The 7,929-nt window shown below is 34.2% G+C and overlaps 1 pseudogene; it reads right to left on the bottom strand.

The window, feature by feature from the left end:
* Window positions 1-6,588: 6,588 nt before the first annotated feature.
* LOC140531047 (thioredoxin-related transmembrane protein 1 pseudogene) lies at window positions 6,589-7,516 on the bottom strand (annotated as a pseudogene).
* Window positions 7,517-7,929: the final 413 nt, after the last annotated feature.

The following is a 7,929-nucleotide window of genomic DNA, read 5'->3' on the forward strand; positions in this document are numbered from 1 at the left end:
GGAGAGAGGGCAGATTTGTGATAAGGGCAATCAGAATGCTCAGTGTTTTGGGGTTGGGGGAGGGGAGAAATAGGGAGAAAAATTGGAACGCAAGATTTTGTGAAAATGAATGTTAAAAGTTAAATAAATTAGTTAAAAAAAAAGAAAGAAAAATAGGCTAACTCAGTTGGCAAAAGTGGTTCAAAAAGCCAATGAGGAGAAGAATGCTTTAAAAAGCAGAGCTAGCCAAATGGAAAAGGAGGTTCAAAAGCTTACTGAAGAAAATAGTTCCTTAAAAATTAGAATGGAACAGATGGAGGCTAATGACTTTATGAGAAACCAAGAAATCACAAAACAAAGCCAAAAGAATGAACAAATGGAAGATAATGTGAAATATCTCATTGGAAAAACCACTGATCTGGAAAATAGATCCCGGATAGACAATTTAAAAATTATGGGATTACCTGAAAGCCGTGATCAAAAAAGAACCTAGACATAATCTTTCATGAAATTATCAAGGAAAACTGCCCTGACATTCTAGAACCAGAGGGCAAAATAAGTATTCAAGGAATCCACTGACCACCACCCAAAAGAGATCAAAAAGAGAAACTCCTAGGAACATTGGGGCCAAATTCCAGAGTTCCCTGGTCAAGGAGAAAATATCGCAAGCAGCTAGAAAGAAATAATTCAAGTATTGTGGAAATACAATCAGGATAACGCAAGATCTAGGGGCTTCTACATTAAGGGATTGAAGCGTGTGGAATAGGATATTTCAGAAGTCAAAGGAACTAGGACTAAAACCAAGAATCACCTACCTAGCAAAACTGAGTATAATACTTCAGGGGGGAAATGGTCTTTCAATGAAATCAAGGACTTTAAAGCATTCTTTTTTTTTTTATTAATTTTTTTATTTTTTTAATGTTTAACAATCACTGCCATACAATTGCGATTTTATCCCTCCCCACCCACCCCCCACTACCTCCCTCCCTCCCCACGACTGCATACAATTCTGTATAGATTCTACATATACTTTCCTATTGAGTATATTTTCACTATAGTCATGCTATGTAGTCAGACTAAGATAAATGAAAGAATCCGTATAACAAATCAGAACATGATACACAAACAGATACACATACACAAACATGATCTGCTACATTATGTGAGTGACTTCCATATTTCTCTCTCTGAGTGTGGAAGGCATTTTGCCTTGAGGTCCACCATTGGGATTTTTTTTTTTTCAGAAGTTCTTGTGTTATTACAAAATTCTAAGTCTACCAGAAAAAACTCTCACACACTGTGGTTGTTGCTGTGCATAAAGTTCTCCTGGTTCTGCTCCTTTCACTCAGCATCAGGTCATATAAGTCCTTCCAGGCCTCTCTGAAGTCTTCTTGTTCATCATTTCTTATGGCACAATAGTACTCCATTACATTCATATACCATAATTTATTCAGCCATTCCCCAATTGATGTTTAAAGCATTCTTGATAAAAGACCAGAGCTGAAAAGAAAATTTGATTTTCAAACACAAGAATGAAGAGAAGCATGAAAAGGTAAACAGCAAAGAGAAGTCATAAGGGACTTACTAAAGTAGAACTGTTTACATTCCTACACAGAAAGAAAACATTTGTAACTCTTCAAACTTTTCAGTATCTGGGTAGTGGGTGGGATTACACACACACACACACACACACACACACACACACACAGGCACACACACACAGGGACAGAGAACACAGAGTGAATTGAATAGAATGGCATCATATCTTTAAAAAATGAAATTAAGCGGTGAGAGAGAAATATATTGGGAGGAGAAAGGGAGAAATGGAATGGGGCAAATTGTCTCTCATAAAAGAGGCAAGCAAAAGACTTTTTAGTGGAGGGAAAAAGAAGGGAGGTGAGAGAAAAACATGAAGTTTATTTTCATCACATTCCACTAAAGGAAGGAATAAAATGCACACTCATTTTGGTATGAAAACCTATCTTACAATACAGGAAAGTGGGGGAGAAGGGGTTAAGCTGGGTTGGAGGAATGATGGAAGGGAGGGCAATGGGAGGAGGGAGCAATCTGAAGTCAACACTCTTGGGGAGGGACAGGATCAAAAGAGAGAAGAGAAGCAATGGGTGGCAGGATAGGATGGAGGGAAATATAGTTAGTCTTACACAACATGACTGTTATGGAAGTCATTTGCAAAACTATAGAGATATGGCACATATTGAACTGATTGCTTCCCAAAGGGAATGGGTGGGGAGGGAGGGATGAAGAGAAGTCGGAAGTCAAAGTTTTAGGAATAATTGTCCAGTACTGTTCTTGCTACTAGGAAATAACGAGTGCAGGCAATGACGTATAGAAAATTATCTGGCCCTACAGGACAAAGGAGAAGATGGGGACAAGGGAAGGGATAGATGTTAGAAGAGAGGGTAGATTGGTGATAGGGGAAATTAGAATCCTAGGCATCTTGGGGTGGGGGAGGGTAGAAATGGGGAGAAAATCTGGAACCCAAAATTTTGTGAAAATGAGTGTTAAAAGTTATATAAATAGATTAAAAAAATAAAAATTTTAAAAAAAGTAATACATACAAATATGTGTCTATATGTTGGTACAAGATTTTTCAGACTAAAGACATAAAAATATGAAAACGTATCTGTGGATAAGAAATTCATGATTCCAATAGGGACATTATCTCATTTACCTGCAGTAGCTCCTAGTAAAATGGTTCTCTGATCAAGATATGTAACTTTTTAATTAAATTGTTAGGATTTTTACTATTTTTTCAAAGTTTATTTATTTGTTCTTAGTTTTCAACATTCATTTCCACAAAATTTTGAGTTCCAAAATTTCTCCACATCTCTCCCTTCCCTCCACCCCAAAACACGTTGGATTCTGATTACCCCTTCATTCAATATGCTTTCCCTTTTATAACACCCCTCCCCTCCCTTATGCCCATCTTCTCTCTTTTCTTGTAGGGCAAGACAGATTTCTATACCCCAGTATCTGTATTTCTTACTTTCCAGTTGTATGCAAAAACGATCGTCAATATTTGTTCCTAAAACTTTGAGTTCCAACTTCTCTCCCTTCCTCTCTTCTTACCCATCCCAATGAGAAGCAAACAGTTCAATATAGGGTATATATATGGGTAGTTTTACAAAAGACTTCCATAGTAGCCATGTTATGTAAGACTAACTATATTTCACTCCATCCTATCCTGCCCCCCCCATTTATTCTATTCTCTCTTTTGACCTTGTCTCTCCACAAAAGTGTTTACTTCTAATTACTCCTTCCTCTCATTTTCCTTTACTTCTATCGTCCCCCCACCCCACTTGTCTCCTTCTCCCCTAATTTCCTATAGTGTAAGACAGATTTTCATACCAAATTGAGTGAGCATGTTATTCCTTTCCTAAACCAAATATGAAGAGAGTAATCTTCACTTTTTCCCTCTCACCTCCTCCCTTTGGTTCTCCATTGACAAAGCTTTTTCTTTCCTGTTTTATGAGAGATAATTTGCCCCATTCCATTTCTCCCTTTCTCCTCCCAACATATTCCTCTCTCATTCCTTAATTTTATTTTTTTGGATATCACCCCTCCTTATTCAACTCACCCTGTCCTCACTGTCAATACATATATAGATAGATAGATAGATAGATAGATAGATAGATAGATAGATAGATAGATAGATAGATAGATATAGATGTAGATGTAGATGTAGATATATAGATAGAGATACATAGATGTGTAGATGTAGATACATATAGATATAGATGTAGATATATGTATACACACACAGACATATATATGTATGTGTATATATATGTGTGTGTGTGTGTGTGTGTGTGTGTGTGCGTGTGTATAATCCCTCCAACTACCCAAATGCTGAGAAAAGCCTCAAGAATTACAACTATTATCTTTCCATGTAGGAATGGAAACAGTTCATCTTTAGAAAGTCCCTTATGATTCCTCTTTCCTGATTACTTTTTCATGCTTCTCTTGATTCTTGTGTTTGAAAGTCAAATGTGCTATTGAGTTCTGGTACATTCATCAAGAATACTTGCAAGTACTCTATTTCATTGAATGACTATATTTTCTTCTGAGGTATTATACTCAGTTTTGCTGAGCAGGTGATTCTTTGTTTAATCCTAGTTGTTTTGATTTCTGGAATATCATATTCCATGTCCTTCGATCCCAGGACAGTTTTTTTTCAATGAGATATTTCAAATTATCTTCTAGTTTTTCATTCTTTTGGTTTTATTTTGTAATTTCTTGGTTTCTCTAATGTCATTAACTTCCATCTCTTCCATTCTCATTTTTAAAGAGCTATTTTCTTCAGTGCACTTTTGAACCTTCTTTTCCATTTGGCTAATTATGCTTTTTAAAGCATTCTTCCCCTCAGTGACTTCTTGGACCTCTTTTGCCAATTGTTTGCCTATTTCTTTTTTTTTTTTTTTTTGGTAAAAACAATAAAATTTTATTTAAAAACATTAAGATGATGCAATTAACATAAAATTATCTGGAAAATATAAAAATAGCAGAGACAGAGAATAAAGCTTTTAAAAATCATGGTCTGCTGTGACGCTGTTTTCTTAGCTGGGACAAAGTCAAGAAAAATGAAGGTATTTCCACTACATAGCAATCATGATGATTCTATCCATTAAAATGTAAAGACTTAACTATACATCTTGCACCCTTTCATGGAGCATCATTAAAAACAAAATGATTTAGAAAGAAAAATAAAAATATCATCTAAAATGGAATGTAATAAAAAAACAAAACAATCCCCTCCCCAAGAAAGTGATACATTTAAATGCATTTAAGCATTCCTTTGAACATTTCTTACAAATCAATTAGGTTTATTTTGTTTTAATATACAAGTAAAAAGTAGTTTCTTTTTCATTAGCAAAACGTTTAGAAAAACTTACACTTTTTTTTTACAAAATTTAAATAGTCACATTAAATGTGAGGTCATTCTTGAAATTCAGGAGTCTTTAGTTTGTGAATATTCATTACTCTAAAAGAAAATCCTTTTAAAGAATATTAAACAAAGAGTTAGTGGCTCATATCAGCAGTATCTAGAGGAAGGAGATCCTGAAAGCATACAAAAGATTTTTTTTTAAAGAGATCAAAGGTATTTTTTCTCTGGTAGCTTATCATAAGTTTTGGTCTTCCCTGTATCTTTATTTTCCTTTCAAGTCACATTTTCTAGATTTCAACTCTCCAAAGTATGGATATATATGTGTATATGTATGTAGGCATATACGGTTCTCTAATCATGTTAAGTAACTACTTTTATAATAGATTAATAATCAGGATACTAAAAAATGGAATGTTGTTTTTTCAAAAACTTGGAAATGTTATTTAAAAAGCCTATAACAATATATATTAAACTTGGCAAAAATAAATTAGGAATTTTCTTTAATGAAGACAAAACACATGAAAATCAGTAGAGGTAAAAGGCTTTTTCCAATCTGAATAGTGAACCTTGGAGTAGGGTATTTTTTTATTTTTTGCAAGTTACCACTAAATACTGATTTTTAAAATAGACGTTGAAAAATATTTTCTGAATAGTTTAAAATTTAAAATGTTTGCCCCAGAATAGATCAGATACCAAATTATTAGCAATTTTTATTTTTCTATCAAAAGTAAGTTAAATGAAAAGCACAATAATGACACAAGACCCAAATAGGATTACTTGAGTGATTTCAATTATAAATAGACAATGTTAAAATTTTATGCTGATTTTAATATCTTCATTTGCACAGAAAAAGTTAGTTTGAAATTTATAAAAACAAGCCTTTTCCATGTTAATTCCTGAATTATCCAAAATTCAAAATATTGTTTTTCTCCTAAACAGTTTAAACCCTGAATAATATAAAAAATGTTTTACCTTCACCTCAGAAAGATTAAGATCATAGAATTAAAAAAAAAATGGATCTTTAAGGTCACAGGAAATAAAATACATTTAATCCTGAGAAATCAAGTTAAAATAGAATTTGGAATGTAAGAAAATGTGTATTTAAAGAAAAGCATTAAAAGTATCTTTTGCAGAAGGAAGTATTTTAACTGCAGAAAATAACCAAAAAAAGTCATGATTGATGACCTGAGATGAAATTAACATATTATAATAATGAAATTTATGGTCACTAAGTTTCTATTATTAATTGTTACCATGTGTGGGAAGTAGAATAATTAAAAGCAGTCATTTTTATTAACATTAACACAAACATGGGGAAAATTTGGCCTACATGACTACAAAAGATAAAAGTTTACTGTGAAATATGTGTTTCTTACAAGACACTAAGAAAAATTCTCACTTAAGGCAAAGAGTTTTCCTTAATTTTTTCCAAGAGTGAAACTGAGAAGTTTTACATAAATAACAAATATTTTCTCTACAATAAAAAACAACTAGCATAAACTCTTTAAATTCCTCAAAAGGGTTAACAAGTTACAATTAAAGGAAAAAGGACATCTATCTCACTGTCTGACACCAGAATCTCCTATTTTAAGGAACTGGTTGAACCACCAGACAGTTTTCAAAGCCTATTTTAGGATTCCATTTCAGATGCTAATACTATTTTTAAATAAAGTAAACTGCTGAATTTACAGAAAAGATATCTGCTACAAATGTACAAGTAAGATATTTCAAACCAAAAGGTTTAGATTATCATTCTTCATGCTTTTGTCAAAATAATAACTTAACTAAGAACTAGGATTTATCCACTACTGAAGGAGGACTGACAATACATTGTCTCATTTCAGTCTGTGAAAAGTCCTTTTCTGATGAATTTTTGTTCTCCAATTCATCATCTGAATGATCATCTTCATCTTCCTCTTCTTCTTGTTCCAATTTTTTTCAAAATATGCGCAGATTCTGGCAATAGTTTTTCGAATAAGGATACTGCTGAGGTTTATTCCTTTTTGAAGGACAAAGGAAGTCTGCCACAAATACCATAATAAGTCCCAGTATTAGGCCTGAGAACAGAGTTACTAAGGCGAAAATTGCATAGGATCCCCAAACTGGTATTTTAAGTTCTTCTGTAAAATAGTTATGACAAGTCCTAATCCACATAGATAGCTGAAAAAGAGCCAACACACTGCTTATCAGGAAAGAACCTGGCCCAAACCATGAAGAAACAGGATCAATACTTTCCCACTGTTTGTCATTTATGAAATTTATGAGGTCCTCTTTAGTCCTGGGGCCTTGATATCTTCTAAATTCTCCATCTATACAGTGGTACATAGTGGGAAAGTGCAGTTATGATAAATCGACCACTGATACCTGGCTGCTCGTGACATCCACATTTGCAATATTAACCTCAAGATCTTCCCCCCACTCAGCAAAATCTTCCCGCTCTGGCTGAAAGTTCTGACAAACAGGACACCATGGAGCATAAAATTCAATCATCCATTATCCTTCCAGCACTTCCTTCCAGTTCTTCTCTGTGATAGTCTTCACGTGTCTTCAGAGTCCCTGGACTCCCAGAGTCCCCCACAAGAACAGCAGTAGTACTACCGAGGTGAGCAAAGGACTCCCAGATGGCATCATTTTTGCTGCCATGCGCCCCACCTGGAGCAACAGTTAGTTGCTTATTTCTAAAGGTGTTGTTTTCTTCAGCATTTTTTTGAGTCTCCTTTAGCAAGCTGTTGACTTGCTTTTCATAATTTTCTTGCATCGCTCTCATTTCTCTTCCCAGTTTTTCCTCCACCTCTCTTACTTGATTTTCAAAATCCTTTTTCAGCTCTTCCACAGACTGAGACCATTGAACATTTATTTTGGAGGTTTTGGATGCAGAAGCCTTGACTTCCTCTAACATTATATATTGTTCTTCTTCATTGGAAAAGATGGAAGAAAATACCTGTTTGCCAGGAAAGTAACCTTCTATGGTCTTAATTTTTACCCTTTTTTGGACATTTTCCCTGTTAGTTACTTGACTTTTGAGTCCTTTTTCAAGAAGTGGG

This window comes from Notamacropus eugenii, chromosome 3 (genome assembly GCF_028372415.1).
Source record: "Notamacropus eugenii isolate mMacEug1 chromosome 3, mMacEug1.pri_v2, whole genome shotgun sequence".
Classification (NCBI taxonomy): Eukaryota; Metazoa; Chordata; class Mammalia; order Diprotodontia; family Macropodidae; genus Notamacropus; species Notamacropus eugenii.